Here is a 24525-nt window from a genome sequence, read left to right on the forward strand (position 1 = left end):
CTGGAGCAAAGATATGACATCAACAATGATGGCTTCATTAGCACTAATATTATAAACAAATGACAAAAAATCTTTAATGGCCTGTCACGCTCAGGCAAAGTTTTAAAAGTATGAAAACCCAGCTGAATTGTATGTATTTTTCCCATAGCTTCTTCCCCACTATTATTGTGTCCTGTGATATGTGTATAAATGGCACAAAGCTAATGTGACCAGGACAGTTTTCTATATAATGCCTTATGCCCCAGCAACTTATTGTGGAACACCTGAAATGTCCGAGTTTTTCATTTAATCATTTTTTGGGGGGATGGGGGTGGGGAGGGTAAACTACAAAATGTTTGGCCAAGATATATTGCATTATTGAGTAGAATTTCTTCGTTGTTTACCAGAAACAAACTGCAATGGAATGAGAGTTCAGGGTAATGAACAGTATTTGGAGTTAAATGAAAAAGGTGAATGAGTGATATTATTCAAAGCTGTGTTTTTTTGCTCTAAGTGAATGTTAATGACACGCGGTCAGCATTTCGTGATAGACTCATTCAGACTTACTTGATACCAAAAAAACCAAACCCTGAACTCCAAAAAATACACACGCATTGTTACTGTGTCAGAAGTTGGCAGTAGCAATCCCAGCAGAAATTCTGGCACTGAAGTCAGTAATATCAATGGCATAATTCCCTATGGGACCAGGATTTTGCCAGGCATTCTTTTTAAAGTGAACTTTTTCCTGAATATTTTGCAACCCTAAAAAATGCTGTCTCAAACCCGTTTGTTGATTTTGAAATTATGGTCACCTTTTCTAATGCTCTCTATGGCCAGCTGGCTCCACCTCCCTGACTCATTCAGAGATGTCATCATCTAGCATTTGTGATTTCACAATCACTTTCATGGAACTGGATTGTGACTTGAATTCAAGAATCAGGAACGAGAAGGAAGCCGATTACACATTACAATTATGCACAAACAAGGTGAGCTGCAGCAGCTGTCTGAATGGAAATACAGGAAATCTACATGACAGTTAAATAAGGTTTTGGTAAAATATTTACAAATATTAATGTTAGGGTGTCTCATTAAATATAATTGAACTCATTGGAGAGACAGATCTCTGTATAACATAAGAAATATTTCACTCGTTAGCAAAGATGCTAAGAATCATGTTCATGTTATAATGAAAGTGTCTGACTGGAACACAGCTGAAGGAATTGACAATGGGGTATAGAGACTTTCACTTTTAGGTTTCTGCTTCAAATCCAGTCCAGGAAAATGGTGACTGAAAGTTGTTAATTTGCAAGAGCTGTCTGGTGGCCTTTGTGAAATGAGCTCGTTTCAATCTAGTTCCTCCTGGATAAGTATCCACAGAACAGAAAACACCACTGTAAATGGTAATAATTAGTACCCAGGCCAGTGGACTCAGGGGAGAGGCCAAGGAATAAATGGGCACAGAAAATGAATGGCTGTTTAGAGGTAGCCCATCCTGGTTAGAGTTAGAATCATAGACTATCAGAGTTAGAAGGGACCTCAGGAGGTCATCTAGTCCAACCTGCTGCTCAAAGCAGGACCAATCCCCAGATGGATTTTTGCCCCAATTGGCCCCCTCAAAAATTGAACTCACTGCCTTGGGTTTAACAAGCCAGTGCTCAAACCACTGAGCTATTCCTCCCCCCTGAGTTGGGGGTGGATTGGTGGGGCAATAGGAGGAAATTTGCACGTCAGAGAAAATGGCTTTTGAGTAATTATAATGGACAAAATTTATTTGTGACCATTCTTCTGATAATTCCCTAGCCTTCATATATGTAACCCTTGGAAAATTGAAGGGCAAAGGAATGAAGTCTAATGTCCAACTTCTAACACATTTTAACATTAACTCTTCACTGCTTGAAATCCTATCTTTCTTTTTGCTAGGAATGTTACTCAAATGTTTGAGGCTTAAATAGGGTGTGAAGAAGAATTGCAGGATTGAATGGAGTCAACGAGAGGGTTTTTCATGCTTCAGAGGACAACACAAGACTCTACTTTCCTGAGGGAAGATGGTTCTACTTTCCTTGTAAGTATTTTAGTTGTGAACATTCTGTGGTTCTGGCAATGTTCCTTTCTCTTCCTCTGTTTGCGTATCTGGACACTACCAGGACTTCTGCAGGTCGAGGGATTGTTTTACTTTCAGTGGCACACAAAACATTATACTGAGCACAATTGACTAGTATTGATGGGAGAGCAGGGGAGCAGAGAGGAGGAAAGGAGAGGGAGAGGTTCTGAGATGGAAAGAAAGGTTGAGAAGAAAAGGTGGAGAGAGTGATAGAGAGAAAGCAAATGAAAGAAAGGAGGAGACAGGAAAAGGTGTGGACAGAAAATAGGAAAGAGAAGAAGAAGGGTGAAGAGTAGCTTGAAGGAGAAGGCAGAAGAGGCCGGAGGGAAAGAAAGGGGGAGTCACAGAGGGGTAGAGGACCAGAAGGTATGGAGATGAAGAGTTAAACATGACTCCTAACAGAGTTCCCTTTCACATTGATGCTGCTTTTCAAATGGAAATAGTGGGGTCAGCGGCACGGGGCTGATGCGGCTGTTGGACAATGGTACAGTTAGCTCTGCTCAGAGCAAGCGACAAAGAGAGAGAGAGAAGAGAAGATGTTTGCTGGAGGAGCCCCCATTCTTCACCAGGAGGTTGACGACATGCTACTGTTGTTTTCCCCGGCTCCTGTGGGGAAAGGGTGGAATAGGAGGGGGGGGGGGGTGTTGAGGTCTTGCCTGAGCTCCAGTTCACTTTGCAGGCTGTAGTTGGGCTTGTCACAGAGGGCCCTCAGGGCACTAAAACTGTCTCAAAGAATGTTAACAAGATTGGGGGGTGGGGGAGCCAAAAGATTTCAACACAAATAATCTTCAAGGAGTGTTCGGTAAACAAAAAGGACGGCAGCATGCCAGGAGCACCTGCCTCTCATTGCATTGACATTAATTGTTTGGGGAAGAAGAAAAAAAATTCCCTTTGTTCTGTGTGTGTATATTTGTGTGTGTGTGTGTGTGTGTGAGAGAGAGAGTCGAAGGGGGATTGGCTGCAGTGATAGAACAGCACAGTGTGGGCAGTTCCAATTTTTACTTGGTCCTTTATTCAATGGCCAAAGCACAGTCCTCCCTGCCTAGTTAGAGGTGCCATGTAAGTATTGCTTTGATACAGATACCATCCTCAATGCACTGCTATGGTTATACTGGATTCTTATGTATTACAGTAATATCTAGAGGTCCCATCTAAGATCATTAGGTACTGTTATCCTAGGTGCTGTTGCGCATGTAGTAGTGGATAGTCCCAGTCTGAAGAATTACAATCTAAATAGGCAAGACAGGCAGAGGAAGCATTATTATCCCCATTTTATAGAGGGTGAACTAAGGCTCATAGATTAAGTCACCTGCTGAAATAATTCTGTGGCAGAAACAAAAACTGAACCCAGATATCCCAAGTGCCAGTCCAGTGCCTTTAAAAGGTATGGGATAACCTGGTCACAGGCAAAGTTTCTTCCTTATCCCCTTTACTTATATATCGGATTATGTCCAAAAACATGAGGTTTTATTACCCTTTCCAAACTCTTTTCAATCCCGACTAGTATCACTCTGGATAGTCTTGTTATCTGTAAAAATGTCTAATCCTTTTTTGAACCCTGCTAAGCTCTTGGCCTCAATGATATCATGTGGCAATGAGTTCCACAGGCTATGTGTGAGACTTTTCCTATAATTGTGCTGGAAATAAAATAGTTGGAGAGTCCCTACATCTCAAAAATAAGTGAAGAGGAGTTAGCCCAAGGGAGAACAAATCCAGTGACAACCGCAAGGCTTATCACCTCATTCTCTAGGGCTCTATCTGACTGGGGAATGCACTTTTCAGGGATCCATGTAGAATGCAAATGGGATTTTCGAGTAGAGATCATTCTGCTCCAGGTTTCATCTGTCCACCTTTTTGGAGGATAGCAAGTTTCCTTCAACTCTCTGGAGCTCCAGGCTGAGCAACATTAGCCATCAAGAATTTTAATAGCATATATTGGCCAGTTAGTGTTTGGATACTCATCAAAACCTGGCACAATTTCTCTCTTTATCTCTAGTGCATGTAAGAAGATCCTGCCCACAGTGGGATCAGAAACATGATAGTTTACATCTGCATTTGAACATAGCTGTTTGTGGGTTAATGTAATTCTAAAGTAGTTCTCTCAGACTAAAAACAATTCTCCTGGCCACCCTGGTCATGGAATCAGTGTTAACCTTGTGACAGCATGTGTGTTTATAGACACACTTGCAGGTAGGTTCTTCTTCCAGTGTGGGCAGGGCATAAATCATCCTTTGGAGATAACTCTTTGGCAGCCTTTCCGAGAGCCAGCTTTGCACAGCAAGGCTGAGATACTGTATCTGCTCAGGGAATGGAGCCTAAGGGCTTTGATATAATGAAAGAGGCTGCTGTAAATCAAGGGGTGAGGGTGGGGAAGGGCAGAAGGACTCCCATCCCTGTAATTAATACCTCGGGCTCTGATCATCTATGATGCGCTTTTCCGGGAGGGATGAGAGCATCCACATTTCTTCACTCCAAGATTGAAACCCTGAGGGACCCAGCAATGCATGGCCCTCCTAAGCCATAATAATATGGGAGCTGCTTTTCCTGCTGGCTATATCTTGAATCACTCTGAAGGCTAGCCATGAAAGGTCATCCACCTATGCAGGTCTACAGAAGATGGTGATTTTTGAGACTTCAGGATGGTGCTGCTGCTGCTGATGTCATAGGCTGCAGCAGGAGACAACAGCCCTTTCCACATAAGTGGACCCCTGATATGCAAGCAGATTTGACTTTGTGTGTGTGTGTGGTGGGGGGGGCAATTCTTGAAATCAGTCATTTTTCCTTCTGCTATCTCATCCGGCATCCAACTATTCCAAGCTGCTCAGAAAGAGTACATGAAAGTGAAGTGAAATCGAGCAGTGACCACCTCTGTTGAATGATGGAGGTCTGCAGGTGGGATCATGCTTTGCCAAAGAAATGAGTTGCTTTAGAAAAGGCTCCCTCAGTGACAACAGGGTGAAGTCAAACAAGGTATGTCTCATTAGAAGATGATGGTCCATTTGGAAAGGTTCCAATGGAGAGCAGGTTTTGGAGAGGGGATTCCAATGGACAATAAAAACTGGCATTCTTGTACCACTTTGCACCTAGCCATCTCACAGTGCCTCACAAAGATGATTAAGTACCATTGTACTCATTTTGCAGGAGGGGAAATTGAGTCACAGAGGGGGTTATGTGACTTGCCCAAGGTTACGTGGTGAGTCAATGGCTGAAATGACTCTAGAACCCAGGTCTCCTGACTTGCAAACTGGTTTCCCATCCACCACACTGAAAAATTAAACTGTATTCTAACTTTGAACATATTTCCATGGAAAATACCTAGGTTTATTGAGAGGTGACAACACAACCCAGCAGACAGAGCTTCCTCATAAGGCACACCAAGGCTTCCTACAGAACGTGAATAACATTGGACAGGTACAGCGTCTGTGGGTAGCTACCCTGTGTAGCAGATTCAGAAATCATCCAACAATGATGATAGGCCATTCAGCTGCTGGAAATGGGGGTAGCTCCTTTGATTTTAATGGAATAGTGCTGATTTACACTAACTGAAGAATTGGCCTTGTGTGTTTCAGGCTTCCAGGAGGCTAGGCCTAGTCTACGCTTATAAGTTTTGCCAATATAGCTATATACTGCCAGCTATAGCTACAATGGCAAACCCCTGCTAGTGTAGATTCCTCTTATATCAACTAAAATGCCAGAATAGATTATACCAGTTCCATGAACAAAATAAGCTATGCTAGCAAAAACATTTTTATGCTGGCATAACTGTGGCTACAGTAGGGCTTTGGCCAGCAGGGGCGGCTTTAGCCATTTCGCCGCCCCAAGCATGGCGGCACGCCGCGGGGGGTGCTCTGCCGGTTGCCGGTCCCGCGGCTCCGGTGGACCTCCCGCAGACGTGCCTGCGGATGCTCCACCGAAGCCGCGGGACCAGCGGACCCTCCGCAGGCACGCCTGCGGGAGGTCCACCGGAGCTGCCTGCCGCCCTCCCGGCGACCAGCAGAGCACCCCCCGCGGCATGCCGCCCCAAGCACGCGCTTGGCGTGCTGGGGCCTGGAGCCGCCCCTGTTTGCCAGCATCGCTATGTCATTTCAAAGGAAATCACACCCCTAACTGACATTGCAACAGCAAAACTTTATGGGGGATACCTGGCCTTGCATTGAATCACAGACCTTAGAGATGGGAGGAGAGCTGCCAAAGGAAAATACAGTAGAACCTCAGAGTGATGAACACCTCGGGAATGGAGGTTGTCCAGAACTCTGAAATGTTCATAACTCTGAACAGAACATGATGGTGGTTCTTTCAAAAGTTTATAACTGAACATTGACTTGATACAGCTTTGAAACTTTACTATGCAGAAGAAAAATGCTGCTTTCCCTTTATTTTTTTAGCAGTTTATGTTTAACATGGTACTGTACTGTATTTGCTTCTTTTGTTGTTGCTGCTGCTGCCTGATTGCATACTTCCAGTTCCAAATGAGGTGTGAGGTTGACTGGTCAATTCATAACTCTGGTGTTTGTAACTCTGAGGTTCTACTGTGCAGCTGAAACTAAATGTATCCTGTCCCTTTCTTTGAACAAACTCCCAGGATTTAATGACCAACTTCCTTATTACTCACGTCTCTTTCACCTGGTCTGTATTTTGGCTGAAAAGACCATACTCTAAACTCCCCCTTCCCTTGCCATCTTTACCCCCTCTTCATGCTTGGGATCCTCTTAAGTCTTCTTTTGTTGGTTTATTCCCTAGTCTGCTTGAACTTTAATCTTATCTGATGGCACTCTGCACATCCTTGTAATGCCTTTCTCTTCTCTCTTACTTTTCCTTCAATAGTTACCTTTCCTACCACATATTCTGGGGTTAAATGCTCCAAAGGGAATTGTATACCCCCTACTTCCCCCCACAAAAAGCAATCGGGGCTAGCTGGAAGCTGCTAGAGAATGTGTGCCCTGGAGAGTGGTGGGGCCTGCTGAAGATTTGAGAGGAGATGAAGGGCTCTTGCAGAGTCTCTTAAAGGGTTGCAAGGAGGAAAGAAGATGTGGCCATATTAGGGTCAGCCCATCTCTCTGCTCCAAAGGAAAAGATTCATCTAATGATACTTTCAACTCAGGGTATGGCTACATTGCAAAAGAGGGGTGTGCTCTTAACTCAGGTTAGCTAACTCCGCTGAAAATATTAGTGATGACATTGCTTCTTGGCTTTTAACTCAGGTTAGCAGTTCTATTTAACCCCAGATCCCTCTGTAGGCTTTAACTCAAACAGCTAAGCTGAGTTAAAGCTGAGTTGTCATGACTTCACTGCTATTTTAACCCAAGTTAGCTAGCTAATCAAAGTTCAGAGAATCTCACAAGAACAGATTCTCACTTGATTTCTAATTTGCTTATTGGATAAAACTCAGAAATGAAATAACAGACCTTTAGGAGTCTGCCTATCATTAGCGTCCACCAGCCCTGAATTCAGTGGAGGAATTCTAATAATCTCTCTAGAGCTTCCAAGACTCAGATGTGAGACACAAGGTAAGCAAATACTCACCAGCAACCACAGACCACACAACAAAAACACTAACCCAGGAACCTATCCTTGTAACAAAGCCTGTTGCCAACTTTGTCCACATATCTATTCAGGGGACACCATCATAGGACCTAATCACATCAGCCACACCATCAGAGGCTCGTTCACCTGCACATCTACCGATGTGATTTATGCCATCATAGGCCACATGCCGATCCACCCACTCCTTTTTAGCAGCCCCCCCCCCCCCATGCTTCGGAGGAAAGCGAAAAACAGCCACCCCCAAATCTTCCTGGAGGAAAAAATTCCTTCCCCCCAAATATGGCGCGAACCCGCTGAAACCCACACATGGCCCAGTGTGGCACTTAATTGACCTATTGACTAAGCCCGTTATCCTATCATACCCATCTCCTCCATAATCTCTAGCTTAATCTTAAAGTCGTCGAGGTCCTTCGCTTCCACTGTTTCCCTCGGTAGGCTGTTCCAGTATGCACTCCCCTGATGGTTAGAAACCGTCTAATTTCAAGCCTGAATATCCGCTTGTCCTCGTGTCCACATTAGCACTGAGCTGAAATAATTCCTCTCCTTCCTGGTATTTATCCTTCTTTTGGTTAAGAAAACAAACTGAGCTCTCAAGTCTCCTTTTTCACGACAGGCCTTCCATCCCCCTGATCATTCTAGTGGCCCTTCTTTGTACCCGCCCAGAACATGGGAGACCAAACTGCACACAAATACTCCAAATGAGGTCTCACCAACGCCTTATATAACGGACTAGCACCTCCTTCCCCCTACTAGAAATACCCTCGCCTAATGCATCCCAACACCGCATTTTTTTTTTTTACACACATCATATTGCCTACTACTCATCATCCCGATCAATACTAATACTCCAGTTTACAAGGTCATCCAAATCTCCTGGAGGATATCCCCCTTTTTTTCCGAATTGGCAACCTCCCAACTTGGTGTGTCACCCAAAATTTAAAATCGGACCCAAACTGAACCTTGAGGAACTCCCACTAAACCCCCTCAAACTGACAGTTCCCCCTCCATACTACTACTCTGAAGTCTCCCCTTTAACCAGCTCCTTATCCCACCTCTGGATTTTCATTTCGATCCCATCTTTTCCAATTTAAACAGTAATTCTTCATGAGACACCCGTATCAACGCCTTACTGAAAAATCCATATATTAGATTCCCCCTTGTCTAAAAAAAAAAAAAAAACTTTACAAAGAGAGAGAGGTTGGTTTGGTTGGGACTTTGACTTATCCATGCTGTAAATCCATCTAATCCATCCATCTTCCCATCATCCCCCCACTCTCTTCTCTCTTTAAGATTTTTACCCGGTCACTTTTTTTCCCCTTCTTGAATATAGGAACTACATTAGCTAATCTCCAGTCAAACGGTACAACGGTACAACATGTGCCAGCAATGTCCCTCTGCCATGTACATTGGCCAAACCGGACAGTCTCTATGTAAAAGAATAAATGGACATAAATCAGACGTCAAGAATTATAACATTCAAAAACCAGTTGGAGAACACTTCAATCTCCCTGGTCACTCGATTACAGACCTAAAAGTCGCAATATTACAACAAAAAAACTTCAAAAACAGACTCCAACGAGAGACAGCTGAATTGGAATTAATTTGCAAACTGGACACCATTAAATTAGGCTTGAATAACAACTGAGAGGGGATGGGTCATTACACAAAGTAAAACTATTTCCCCATGTTTATTTCCACCCCTACTGTTCCTCACAACTTCTTGTCAACTACTGCAAATGGACCATTTTGATTACCGCTACAAAAAGTTTTTTCTCCCCTGCTGGTAATTGCGCACCTTAACTGATCACTCTCGTCAGAGTGTGTATGGTAACCCCCATTGTTTCATGTTCTCTGTGTATCTATCTATCTATCTATCTATCTATCTATCTATATCTTCCTACTATAGTTTCCACTGCATGCATCTGATGAATTGGGCTGTAGCTGACGAAAGCTTATGCTCAAATAAATGTATTAGTCTCTAAGGTGCCACAAGTGCTCCTGTTCTTTTTACAAGGTAGGGAAAGACCCAAGAGAGAAGCTAGTGGGAAAATTATACGGGAACAAGAAGATTAACATGATGAGGGACTCATTTTTGTAGCATAAAATTACATTCTTTATAGATTCATTTTCACAATTCAGCATTGCTGGTTAAAATAATTTGCAACAAAGTGAGATGTCCCTAGGTTTATGTGAGGGGGAGATGAATTCTGCTACAAAATGAGTGATGTCTGTGTGGAGGGAGAGATGTTTGAGATATATGGTCTACGATCTCCATTTTCTTGGGTTTGGCATACACCCTGTAAGGCGAGGCTAATCTGCAGGATGTAAAAGAAATCCCAAATTCACTCTTTATGATGAAACCTCCTGGAATGCCCTGAGTCATGATGGCAAATTGAGAGCAATGAACAGGACTCAATGAACAAGGCACCGGAATGGTCCTAAGGAGAACTGGGCTCTGCTGCTGGCTCTGCCATTAACTTCCTGTGTTACCTTGAGCAACTTGAAAAACCTCTCTGTGCCTCAATTTTGCCATGTGTAATAATGGAGGAATCCTCATTTGTAAAGTGCCTTATGATCTAGGGGTTAGAAGTGCTGCCTAGGCGCTAAAGAGGATGATAGAACATGATCTCTGACTAGCTGGGTAATGGCCACGCATCGCCACTATACCTTTATATTTTTCATCCCACATCACACCTTAGATTCTTACATCTAAAAATTCTCAGTATAATTCATAAAAGAGTTTCCTTAGGACATCTTGGATCCTCCAGTTCAAGTCTGCAGAATGACAGTCAGGACCCATAGGAATTTGCAGGTCCATTGCAGTCAGGGGCGGCTCTAGAAATCGGGCTGCCCCAAGCAGCGCGGAGCGCTGCGCCCCCTCCCCGGTCGCGGCCTCCCTCTTCTTCGGCTGAGAGCTTGCCGGCATGCCGCTGCGCGGCGGCGGTCCAGCCGACAAGCGACAGCCTGCCAGCCCGCGCCCGCCGCTCTCAGCGCAACGGAGAGCGAGAAGGGGGGGGCGCCAGTCATGCCTGCGCGGCAGGTCCACCGAGGCCAACCGCCCCCCGGCGCCCGCCGCGCCTGCCTGCGCCTGCTTGCGCGTGTCTAGCCCGCTGATTGCAGTGAACAGTTCTAATGGAACCCCCTGGCAGAAAATTCTGGATTCAATAGCCAATGTGTGTAGCAAGCCCCTGTCAATCCTCCAGAATCACTGCTTCTGCCTCGGAAGGATTCTATAGCTAGGCCTGATTCCACAGCATTTGCTGTGGCTACAGAATTACAAACCACTATGGGCTTGTTGTCAATCTATAGTTTATACTGGAGGCACTTGGGAAATCCCAGTGAATTCATGTGGGTCACTCCCTGATTGCTCAGAGTTGTGAAATGCATTCTCCATTAAATCCATTCTTCCTGCAATCCCCCTTTTCCCTTACTCCAGATGTCCACTCTTCCGCCACAAGGTGAGGAGTGCGGAATGAGCTCATGGGAGTACACTGGTGCCCTAATGTGTTATAATAAAACTGCAGACATCATACAAACATCATAACATGAACTAGCCAGCTCCTTTGCAGCCCAACTGCAGTTTGATGCCATGTCCTACGACCCCCCAGTTTAACCATTAACAGGCTGGCTAGCCCCATGGAGACAATGGTCTGTTTGTTTAGCGCCAAGAGCTAGAAAGGAGCTCCTATCAGGGGCCCTGGCAGATTTATCAAAGCGAAGTGATTAGCTCTATTAGAGAAGGGATTTGTGTAAACAAAAAGACAGGTGCAAAGAGGCTATTCCAGCTGGCAAAGGCTTCATAGAGCTTTCAGCGTTTCAGTGGCAATAAAACTTCTTCCAGGAAACAGAATCAAACCGGAGAGAGAGCATGTATATTTTTAACTCATTAGCTCTGACCTTCCTATTGTTCGTCCATTCTCTGTGGGATCAGCTTCCCCTCCCCAGCTGTCTCTGGTTTGGAGGAATGTGGCTTCTTATTAACCCCCACATTCCTCATTGTTCCCCACAAGGAGGCAGGTGTCCCTAAATCCACAGCGCTCCCCTTTGTCCCATACTGGGAAGGGGGGGGTGTCCTCCTTCCATACCTCTCATCCCCCAGTACTTCCCTTCCCTCTATTCCACACTGGGAGCGGGGAGTTGTCTTCATACTCCTTACCCTCAGAACTCCTTCCTGTATCACTTTGGAAGGGGGCTTCTGTCACAACTTTAATCTCATAACTGCATCTGCTCCACAATGGGAAGATTTTTTTTCTGTACCACTAACCTTCTGCTTCCACACATTCTACCAAATCTTCCCTATTTTATGTTGGAAAGGGATCTTTCTCTCTCTCAATAACTTCTGAGTGCATTCCCCTTCTTGATGCCATAACAGTAATGGCAACCTCATAACTTGAACAAAGACATCTAAAGGAGGGCTACTTGGCATTTGCTTCACCTGTTGAATATCCATGCAATTAAGTGGCTTGTTCACTTAAGTCCAGTGGGAATCATCTGTGCTTCCCTCATGGAAATATAGGTCTGCATATCCTTCAGGAAGGTGAAATAGAACTTCCATGGAAAGCCCCAGGACTTTGACCTATCAGGCGAGCCCTCTCTGCATCCAGAATAATTACATGAAACCTCATTAAGATCAGAAATATGATCCTTTCTTACTCCATGTGTTGTTCAGTTATATCTACCAACCAAAGCAAGACCTCTCTCCTGCCAAAAACTCTGCAGAGCAAACCACATCTGTGGAAATGAAGGTCGAATTCTATTCTTCCTCATGCATTGGGATCAAAAATGTCACCTGAAATTCTGATAGTAAAACTCTTTGTTACTTCAGGAGATAATCAAAGAAGCAAGAGGAACCCAGGTCCTCAGCTATGTTTGCAGCACTGGCAGTGAGAAAGATAGCCCTTTGCCTTGGAAACTGAGTAACCTTGACATGGAAAATGATTGAGTGAAGAAAGACAGCTAAACTACACAACACTGTGTTTTTCTGTTTTGCAATAATATGCATGTTTTTCTGATTCTTGTAGTGCCTACACTACTTCCCTTAATGGCTGGCTTCATTATGGTAGCCATATGATGCATTACCTCTGAGTGTAGCAGAACCTAAAAGGTATCTGTAAACCAATTTGTATAATTTTGGCAAAGGGCCAGATTTGGAAATGTATTTAGGCACCCAAAGATGCCGAAAGGTGCTCTGTAGTATTTTCAAAAGTGCACAGCAACTACGTGCTTTTGAAAATCCCACTAGATGCCTAAATATCTGGCCCTATGTCTCTTTGCAATGCACTGAATGCTTCTCATATTGTTGATTTTTCCTTTCTACATGTTTGCCATGCAACAAATACTGTGTTATCCCACTCAGATTTACACAATTAACAGTTACACTTTAAACAGTATTCGCCAGACATATAACCACACAAAGGCATGGAATTTCCTTGTGTGTGTGTGTGTATACTACTGGGGAAGCAAGACATGTGCACACTCACATATCTAAAGTAGGCACAGCATGGTGAATTAAAGGGTGGGGGAGATGCAGTTCTAAATTGGATTGATTTGGATGAGTTTGAAATAACCTTGGTCTACATACAAAGGTGCACCATTTAACTAAAGATTTGGATCCTGCAGCCAATTTGTGTGTGGACATTCTGCATGGGTTCACATTGGTTTAGCTTGTCCTTGTTAATTTGCACGACCACCACATGGGACACTTATGGACAGATCTGCCAATTTATTTTGGTGCCTAAATGGGACCTGAGTTCCTTTGAAAATCTGGCCCTGATTGTGGCTGCTAAAGTCTCTGGAGAATCTGGTCACCTATGTGCTAGAAGCCAGGTGTGAGACCAGATGCTAACAAGATAGCCATGCAAACTCTTTCCTCACTGACCCCAATGCTCCCCAACCCATTCTGCATAGCAATCCCCACTCCCACCAGCTCCCTCTTTTTTCTCCAGTCACACGTCTTCTTGGGAAGAATTTTAAAGCTGAAAAAAACCAACAAGCTTATCCCAGTTTGAGCAGTGGCCTACTAAACCCAGGGTTGTGAGTTCAATTCTTAAGGGGGTCATTTAGGGATCTGGGGCAAAAATCTGTCTGGGGATTGGTCCTGCTTTGAGCAGGGGGTTGGACTAGATGATCTCCTGAGGTCCCCTCCACCCCTGATCTTCTGTGATTGTGGGGTTTGAATTCAAAACATACCTAACACCAATGGAGCTCTGAGAGGAGGCACCTTTACATATAAAGGGGTAAACTGGTGGTGAATAGTCAGTATCTGTAATATACTACCTTTATTAGATGCTGAGCAGGCGGAAGTGGTTAGAGCAAGTCAAGAGCCTACTTGCTGACCACAGTAGCTGGAATACTGATTGCACTTCTAGTCCCATGGCTGGCTGGCTGTACGTGTATGGAATACAAGTGAGGCAGAGTGGTCACCCGGATGGAGATTTAGGTTTCTATTCCCAGCTCTCCTGCTGGGTGAGCTTGGGCAAGTCATTCCACTTCCCTGTGCTTCAGTTGTCCCATCTGTGAAATGGTGATGGTGATACTGGCCCCCTTTGTAAAGTGCTTTGAGATCTATGGATAAAAAGTGCTATGTATGAGTTATTATGATCCTGCTAGTTGCAGGGTGCGCTAACAGCTAACAGTGTTCTGATGCTGTTTGAAGTTAGTGTTTGTCTTTTAATGCCACTACAAAATAAATGCCTGGGGCTACATTTTCAAAACGCAAGTGCTTAGGTTATGCCCACAAAATATGCACATCCAAAAAAAAAAGAGTTGTGCATGAAGAACTGGAACTTGTACACAGAAGGACTCTTTTCACATGACAAATACAAATACATGTTTCCATGTGCAATTACCTGTTTGCATATGCACACACAATTTTGTGGATTCAATTTAGGCTCCTGTGTTTACAGAAATGTTGTCCCTAATATCTGTTTATGAATCAGCTTGAGGCTGCTGCTCTACCAGGTTATTCTGTAGATGTCTTACTTTCAAAATGTGCTGTTTTGTTCAATATTAGTCTAGTGAAGGCTTCTTTCTTGCCATCCCCTCATCTCCCCCTCTTCCTCCCCATACCACATTTCCATATGGGGGGGCCCCATATGTTTTGTATGCATAGGTGAAGATAGCTGTGTGACCAGGTCTGTAACAGAGCAATGCAAGACCTATTAGTACCACAGCAAGATGTATTCTCTACCTGCAAAATAAAAAGGTTAATGTTCACGCAGTCCAGAGCCTAGTATTCTGGGCAGATGCTGACCTTACAGTGCTTTGTGTTGTACACTTGTGGCTTGCTGGAATTGTTCTTCTCTGCGTTGGGAGAAAACCTCTCTGATTTGAAGATCACCCTCTAGTCTGTGATCCCTCTTACATTAGCTTCCTTAATTATGTTTTCACGTCTCTTTTCCCAAAGCTGCTAGGAGAGCTCTAAACCTGCAATTTCATGTCCTTCAGGCCCATTTCTTTGTCAGTTAATAGGATACGCATGGGTAACAATGGCGCTGACTTTAGAACTGAGGAATCAGAGGGGCTGCTTTGTGAATTCCCCTAAACCGATAGGGGATGTCGAACTGTTTCTGTGTCAGAATTGTGACTGAGGCCCCCACTCCCTCTAATTCCAACAGAACCGCCCCTCCCCCCTGCTGTGACGTCCACACTAATTAAGTACTATAGTTTCACATTTGGAACAGACTTCCCTGCTACAAGCAGCGCTCACCAATCCCTTGTTACAGCAGCTGTTTTATTGCTCTAGTGACACATGTTCGGTTCAAAGTGAGAGAGGCTCAGAATGTTCCCTCATCCCAGCAATTTGACTGGCTGAACCACTCGCCTTCAGTGCTATAAAAAAGTACCTGCATTCTAAGACGAGTCAAACACAGGTGTAACTCCTTACGTCGTATGTCATCGTCCTCCCCCACCCCCCCGCAACATACACTCCTTGTTGGTTTATGACCGTTTGCCATTATTTATCTTAACTGAAAATTGGTTAGTAACAAAAGGTGTGTATGTGTGTAAGAAACCAAACACTCAATTGGCAGGGCTGAAGTTGGAACCACAACCCATTGGCTCACCAGCTGCTTCTGTTTCCCAGTTCTGCTCTTTCTCCTTGATCTGCACTCATGTTTATGCACTCACTCTACCCAAAGAGGCTTGCACACATAAGTCTCATATTTGCATCCCTCTGCACAGTCACACACGAACCCCTCTCTCCCTCTCACACACTTATAATCACCTACAGAAACATGCTCCAACATACATACTAATTCATATGACCGAAGTCCCACAAATATACTCCTCTACATGCTCTCTCACATGCTCACATAATAACAACCATCTACACAAACACTCACACAACCATCCTCTCTCCTACACTTACTCCTTTGCAGCCACATACTCATACCCTACCATACAAACTTCCTTCCAATACAAAACCAATCACACATAAAATCTACTCAAGCAGCACATGCTTACTCATGTACCATGCAATGCCAAGCCATTACTGTATTCTTGTATAATCATTTCTGTTTTACCTTTATCACATAATTTGCATAGACAATGAAGGGGACTTGTTCCATTTTATCTCACCTGATACTATACAGCTGTTTAAAACAGAAGGCTCAAAAGGGCTCTGTTCCTTCATTGAGGTGCAAGAAAAATAATGCATTTTCACTCCCCTTAATGCAAAAGCATGTGTTCTCTGCTGTGATGGCAGAATAGATTAATCAGAGTGACATGTGTGTCATAAGGAACTTCATTTATTCCTCTTCCTAAGGATTAATATTGGATCTGGGCAAAAGAGGAGGGAAAAATATACTCATGAAAATTCATGCAATTATTTTTTGGCTAGTAATTTCTCAGCATTCTGCCACTGAATAAGGAGGAAGTGGAGATACTGCTGCCTGGAAGGCATGTGGCCTAGTGGCTTAAACATGGGGCTAAGATCCAGGAGACTTGCATTCTAACCCTCGTTTCAACCCTGCTGTGCTATTTTGTGACCATCACAAAGGCAATTCAATAAAACTCACTATGTTAAAGCAATGTCTTGAAACACAGAATTGTGATTCCCATAACAACCTTAGCTCCCTCCTGCCTATACCTTACAATAAGACCTTTCATCATATGATCACACAAAATGTAGGTCCTTAACTCATGGAGCCAGTGTGAAAAGGCAGGCAGGGCACAAAGATGCTCCCCATATTTCTTCTAAACAGGAATGTGCAAACGGCATTCTGTCACCTAATCAAATCCATGCAAATATTCAGTGTCAGCAGCAAGCTGTGTGTAATGGGTTCAGTGAGGGCAGCTGTTCCATATACAGACAAGGCAATGTTTACCTAAATGTGTACAAGTGCCTGCAGTTTATGGCTCATGGAGAACCAGCCTGCCACCATAGCAATTGGAATAGGTGCATTGCCTGCATGTGGGGGAAGCTGATGGTATCAGCAGAAGCAGGTAGGCAGACATTGTGTGCATTTCCGATGGATAGATAATGGGAATGCGGTCCATAATCCTAAAGGTGATTCATTATTCTGAATGTTTGGGGTGATTCAGGGCTATCCGAGAAGAAACATTCTCCAAACTCATATGGCAATGTAGAAACATAGCTGCTATGACAGATGTCCAGTAGTACACACTGCATCAGTCTTGCTACACCCATGCATGCCTCTCAGCTCTGGAATGGAGTTCTCATTGATGCATGTGTTGTAGGAACACAGCATATTCAGTACAAAATTAAAAATAAAACAGCCTGCAGCACCACAGAAAAGCAAACAGTTAGTGTGATCACCAGAATTAACCAACACTTACCACAGTGGTATCCAAGGAACTAAATATCCCCTTATGCTTAGGATAGCAAACAAGGCCTATATTCAACAAAACACCTATTCACATGCTAACTCCCACTGAAGTCAATGGGATTTAAACATGTGTTTAACTATTTTGCTGTTGACACTGTTGATTTTTTAATGGTGACATTATATCATATACACTATGGACATCTGACCCATTGGGAGACAGATCTATCATGGACACAGTACCCCCATATAGTCCCATACATCTAAACCTCAGACAGCAAATATCCAGTGTGGCTCCACCATAGGCTTATTATCAGCATGACACTAGACATTTATTATTAATATTATGGTAGGTCATGGAGATCCCATCCAACACTGGGCCCCTATTGTGCTAGACAATGTACAACTCATAGAAAGAGGCAGTGCATACACGAAAGAGTTTACAATCCAACTAGACAAGACAGCAAAAGGGTAGGAGAAAGGGATATGACATACAAAGAGAAGATTTGGAACTGATGCCACATAGAATGAAGTGACTTGCCCAAAGTGACACAGAAAGACCGAGCTGTGGCAAAGCTAGGCACTGACCCCAGATCACCATTATCCTAGTCCAGTATTGTAACAATGAGACCATTCTTCCACCTGTGGCATCTATATTACAACCAGCTGTCTCATCCTATTATAGGGGCTTTGGGCACTATGTATAGCACGAGAACATGGCAAGTTTAAACTGCCTGTATTTTTTGCTCACAATCTTTTATCCTGCTTTTGGAGGGAAATATACCAAGGATGAGATTTAACCTTGACCTCCTCTCTCTCTTCAAAGACTGTGCCTGGCTCTTCTTACGGGGCACTAAAGAAGGCAGTAAGACCTGCATAGTCCCTTACATTCCCTGCAAGCAAACACAGGAGCATGGGAGTAGATTTTCCTCTTTGGCACTCTTTTTGAGAGGGACGAATGCATCTTGTTTGCTAACTGCACCTACTTGCCAATTAGAACCAGTAGACACCAGATGAAAATGCCAAGGGGGCATTTCAGCCAGGATTGCTGCATCCTTAGACTACTTTCAAGAATGCCTCCCCTACGTAGACATTCCTGATCATGGCATAAGGTGGTCAGGGCTCCCCAGTTTTTGAATGAAAGATTGAGTCCAGTTCCATAGACCCTTTCCAGGGTTTACACTATTGCTAAACCACCAGCTGGCCCCAACAGCACTTATTATGTAGATTGGCTTGCTGCTTGACAGAATGACCTGCCCCAGATTGCATGATGGCCTGGAGTGGTGTATTTCTATCATAAAGGATCAATTATTATGGGTGGACTGCAGGCAAATAACACAGTAGATTAATACTTCTTCTCTCCCCTCCTCTCTTTGCCTCCAAGGGATGAGTGTTTCAAAGCATCTTGGGTCCAAAGTGGTGTCATCAGTGTTTGTGTTTAAAAAAAATAAAATAAAACGAGGAAGCCCCCTTGGGTATGTATCCAAACACTTGGTTGAGTGAAAACACCCAGCTGCATGTTTGTAGCATCTTCCCTCCCTGTCTCCCTGGAGGGCAGAGCTCTCTGTGGTGGAATGTAGGTGTGCGGGGATCAGTAACTCATGGATTCCATCCACTCCGGCAAATCGGTGAAGCCCCAAGAGACAGGCTGCCGGGATAGCTCTGTTACTCTGCCTCACTGTCTCTTCTAAAACCCATGCTTTCGCAGCACAAAGAAAGCGAATGGGGATGTTTGGGAGCGAAGGGGACTAAAGAGGGACTGATTTGCCAACAGTCTTGTCTGATTCCTCACCTGTTTCCAAGGACAAGGAATTGTATTTATTTATATTTTTAAACCAGTGTGTGATGCCCCAGTCCAGGCAAGGGTCTCATTTCCGGTCAGGCCCTTTAAGTCTGTGTATGGAACATGTGTACGCAGTGTACTGTGTGAAGGGTAGTGAAATGTATGCAGAAGCCTGTGACATAGGTCTTTTCTCCCCCAACCCCCTTGCCTATTTTTCTCGTGTTTGTGCCCACTTAATTTTTCCTGTTATTTCCTTCTCCTGGATGCTAATTCCCAGCCAAGAATGTGATGGAGCTATCTCAGCTATTTGCTGACTGTAAGCTCTTTGGTGCAGGGACTGTCTCTTTGTTAATAGGTGCTTTATGGCTACACACTTCAAGATTAATCGCCCTATGGATCTTGAGGCACTGAGGCTGAGTCGTAAATGGTTGCAGATTCAGGGGGCACAAACTGTAATCCCTTCCTTGAAATTGAGCTACATATGCCCTCAAAGTGGAAAGGCTTGCCACTCGCGCAATGGCCTGTTCAGCCGCAGGCATACCCACAAGACACCTTTGGACAATAACAAACAATATGTTTACCCAGTGCTTAGAACAATGGCACCCTGGCCTCCTGGTGCTACCATAATACAAAGAGTAATATTTTTCCTGAGTGCATTATTAGACCAGAGGCGCTTGGATATGTGCCATGCAGCTGCAGATGTTCCACTTTCTCGTATGGGACAGGTGCCCAGGTGCAATGTAGCCACAACGTGTGGTGCTGCTAAGCTGAAGTGAGGATCATCCCAGTGCAAGGGCTGTACTGACACAGAGCTGACATATGGGCTTGCATGCCGCACATCCTCCTTATTGCCCTCTGGGGAGCTAGGGGGTGTGGTCAGGATGTCCTTACACCTTGCCAATCCCAAGCCAGGTTTTTGGCCCTCTACAGCCATTATAGGCCTCGGGGCTGCTCTAAGACAGCATGGGAAGGAAGAAGTGCTCAGAGGAGCACTTGTATTATAGCAATGCAACTGAGAGCCATAAGCCAGCTTTGAGTACCACCCCAACTGGCACTCTCTGCATTTTGGGTATAACTCAATGATCTGGCCTTGTGTCTAGAGGGATTCGCTGGGTGACATGCTGAGTAACAGTGTTGCCAGCTCTCATGTGTCTCGCAGTATTTGGTATTTTTCCTTAAAGCCCCAGCTCCTGGAATCTTGTGATCATGCAAGAATCTCAGCTTTCATTTCAAAATATTGTTCTATCCATCAGCTTGATTGTGGAGAAAAACTTGGAAAAGTGACCTGAATGCACTCTAACATTTAAAAAATCAGAAGGCAAATGAAAAAGAGCCCTCTTTTTTGCAGCCAATCTCATGATATATTTTTGGCCTGACTCATGATTTTTGAATGCCTGGGGTTGGCAGTACTGGTGTTACACAGGAGGTCAGGTAGATGATCCTAATGGTCCCTGCTGGCCTGAAAAATCTGTGAATCTTCATTGCTAGATCAAATTTCCAAAGCTTGGGCAGGCGACTTTATTGGTCATGCTCTGCCGTCTGTCTATTATTTTATCTCTATTGTCTAGACTTTCCTTTCCATGTTCCAGTCAGTTCTTGCAGGAAAAGCAGGGCCAATAGTACTTGGATAGACAAACTAAAATTGGTGAGTCAGTTGAAACCACTCTTCCTTCTGAGTCAGGGTGAACCAGTGGCCCACAGCTTGGTGCTTGGGGGCATTGTGTGTCTGAGGTGTTGTTTTTGAAATTGCACAAGAATAGACTGACTCCAACGTCCCATAAAAACTGAAATGTAGATCATTCACACTGCCGTTTCAACGGGAGACTTTATTCTTCTTTACTTTTGGTTCCTGGCCTGAACTGGTTTGTGGAGTTGCTGTGCATTGTTAAGCAGCTGTAAATCGCAGTTTTGCCACCAGTCCTAGATTAATAGCTTCTGTACTGGAGGAATTGGCACAAATACTACGTATCCTACATCTATGTAAAACCAGAACTGGGCAAAACCCACTAAAAACATCCTTTACGTATTCACTTAAATCAAGATGAAAATAAAATTCATTTTGGCCCAAAGCTTGCTTTATGGAAGTTCCCATCTATTCCAATGGTTGCAGTTTTCACACACGCGATTGCACATTTTAAAATTTCCCAATAACGTATTCCAAAATAAAATACAGATAAAGGCATAAACTCTAAGAGAGGCAGAGTGGCCTAGGGAACCTTGGCGTGGGACTCCAGAAACATGGGTTCCGTTCCTGGCTCTGCCACTGGCCTGCTGGATCACGTCACTGTTCTGTGCCTCAGTTTCCCCATCTGTACACTCTGGATAATGATATTTCTGTGGCAGATACTTGCTTTTAGCTCTGTGGATCAAAGTACTCTATAAGGGCTAAGTACTTGGACAATAAGGCAAGATATTTTTATGTATGCAAATAATTCAGGGAACACAATATCTAAAAGCTGCAAGGATAGCATGCTTTATGCCAATGGACAGGATCTAATCAACCTTCTTCAGCAGAGTGAGGGTTTAGCCCTAATTTAGTTCAGAGAGGGAATGGTCTTCATTTCCTCTTCCAGTTTGACTATCAAAATAATGTTCTGTCCAGCCTGTCAACAAGCTGGTGAATGAAACCTAATACACTCAATCAAAAACTTGAAGTCAAAAGGCGGGGGGTGCATGAGATAAAATCATTTTTGAGACACTTTCTGCAGCCTCCCTCATTTCTAGTAAACTCCTTGTGACCCATTCCCCTTTGGTATCCTTTGCGGGTGACCTTAAACCCTTGTCATTCAGAACACCAGCGTGACCCTCTGTTTTCTGGTCTTTTCAGCCAGACGTACTATTGTTTGGAGCCCTTTGAAATGAACTCTGGAATATTCCAGCGCAGTCAGGCTTATGTCTGGTGAAGACTTTGGTTGCAGATAGTTCCACACTGCTAGTGGTGCATTCCTAATCTCTCTCTCCCCTGCTTCTCTCTCTCTCTTTCTCTCTCCTCCTCCCCCAGTCTGGCCTTTTGTTACCATCAAGGAAAGCAGTGAAACAGGATTGCTCAATTAACGTATATGTACCTTGGCAGGGCACCAAGCAGAATCATTGGCTCCACCCTGCCTTTCCTTCCCTATAGCCATATAGTTACCCCCTCCCTCTTTTACATACCATTCCTCCTCCCTATCTAGACTAATCTTCATCAGTCACTGCTCCTACGCTCTCCTGCTCTGACATGCTTGGAGTTTTAGTACAATTCCTACGGCAGGTTGTGTCATGTCCTCTCATGCTGGCTGCTTTACATGGATCCAGGCCCATGTAAAGTGCTGCCTTGAGCAAGCCTCTCCTCTTTCTCTCTCTCTCTCTCTCTCTCTCAGTAATTTAGGGCGTATTTCCTTATTGCTTGGCATGTTAGCCTCCTTGCTAGCAGGAGCTGGCGCTTTCCGTTTGCTTTGGAGAATTGGCTAAAATGCACAGAGGGAAAACCAGCCAGCATGTTGCAGCTTGTGCCACTTCAGCTCGCAGCCTTGTGATTTAGACTCTCGGGGATGCAGTTGGGTTATTTCTGGAATGTCAAATGAATTTCACTTGTTACAAAACAAAAAGGCACAACTGAGACCAGGTTTATGGCCAGGACTGCTCGCTCGTTTATGGGAAATGCCTCTATTTCTCTGCCTCTCTGCCCCACTGCTCCTGCACTGCAGGAAGTATAGTATCTTTCTCTTTCCTTTGCAGAAGCCCTTATCTGTACAGGACATGGTAGAACCTATTCAAAGAGAAGATGTCTGTTTTCGTCTTTCCTCCCCCTGTGTTTTGCCTATCCTGCTCTGCCTTGTGCTCTTTCCCTTGGTCTCTCACTTTGCTTGTCCCTCTCAATCATGTCAGTCTGTCTCTCCCCTACTCTCTGTCTCCAATATGTCCTTCCTCCCTGCCTGTTCATTTCAGGTAGCTGTAATATTGAATCCTGTTATGCTATAGGGCATCCTGCCATGTGGATCTGTGATACTCATTATCGTACACTGCATGGCGTTTTAAGAAATGCCTCTTTTTTGGCAAAGGGACTGTCTCTACCATATCATAAGCCCCATCAGGTTATGTATTGCCAATGTACGTGAATAATATAGTCTGTTGAACAAGGTGACAGGATGGTGGCGCTGATAAGGTTTGTAGTGTTGATCCTGTGCTAGAGACAGCAAGTAGATGAAATGCCTGTAAATAACCACAGACATCAGCTGGCTTTCAGTAACCCGCCCAATGTGGAGAATTAGGAGGCATATTCCCCCACTGGAATTCAGTCAGAGCATAGAGGAGGGAATCCCCTGCACCAGAAATCAATCAGAACACCCCACAGCGCCAGCTTTTAGAGGATGCAGTAGAATCGCAGGATGTAGAGCTAGCCTGACCTATTGTATGATTCTTTTGGATGATCAGTTAATATGCTAATTAAATATATCTCTTCTGTATTCCGTGTCTTCACAGGGCAACTCGCTGGTCTAGTTAATGGGTGCGGTGTGACAATCTACAGCTTGCCTTCAGTACGCATGGTGTAGAGCAGTTAAGTGATCTGATATTCCAGTTATCTTGAATAACAACATACATTTGCATAGTACCTTTCACACTGAGGAACCTGAATGGCCTTGAAAGACAATAGATGGAGAGCAATCACTTTTTTTGCACACACAATTAACCATGTTTAGCGAGGAGTGGCAGCCTCTGTGGCACTGCCCTACAGTTGTGGGAGGGGACATCTGGGGAAGGGATAATAGGGCCATTTCTGTTTTTAATGAAACTTATCAAGGGCTAAATTACAAAACCAAACAAACCAGACTCTAAATTTGCATATGCATTTTTTTCTGCGTGCTTTGCAGTGACTGGCTTTGAGCTCTCATATTAGGGTTGTGCAGAGGATAGAAGTTCTGTCTTACAGAGGATTTAAAGTTTTCAGACTATGTCTTTGAAGTGAAAACCTGAACATTTCAAAATTCTCCACAAAGGAAAATTAGAAATAACGAAATAAATTAGGTGTCATTCAAAATGTTTCATTTCATTTCACTTTGGATTTTTTGTAATTTTGTATTATTACATTATAATGCAAAAGTAACACACTGAAAAGTCATTTCAAAACAAAAAATCAAAATGTTTCATGCCAAAAATATCTAAATGGGATATTCTGACAGAATATGACTCCACGGAAGTTTCAGGAAGATCCAGAAGATCTTGGTTCTGGAGATTTCATCTCAAAGGCCCATGCAGGAACTCAGTTTCAACTGCCTTGGAACAATAAAGGGCTGAATCAATCCTGCTGGGACTCTGAAGCTGTGTTTCCCTGGAAGCTAGGTATTTCAAACCTG

General features: G+C 44.0%; 1 long non-coding RNA gene across 1 annotated transcript; it reads left to right on the forward strand.

Moving 5' to 3' along the window:
* The first annotated feature begins 850 nt into the window (after window positions 1–850).
* LOC120404287 lies at window positions 851–23895 on the forward strand. Its single transcript, XR_005597912.1, has 3 exons — window positions 851–965; window positions 1900–2041; window positions 23654–23895. It is a non-coding gene; the product is annotated as an uncharacterized LOC120404287 (long non-coding RNA).
* Window positions 23896–24525: the final 630 nt, after the last annotated feature.

This window comes from Mauremys reevesii, linkage group 4, assembly GCF_016161935.1.
Source record: "Mauremys reevesii isolate NIE-2019 linkage group 4, ASM1616193v1, whole genome shotgun sequence".
In the NCBI taxonomy this organism is placed as follows: domain Eukaryota; kingdom Metazoa; phylum Chordata; order Testudines; family Geoemydidae; genus Mauremys; species Mauremys reevesii.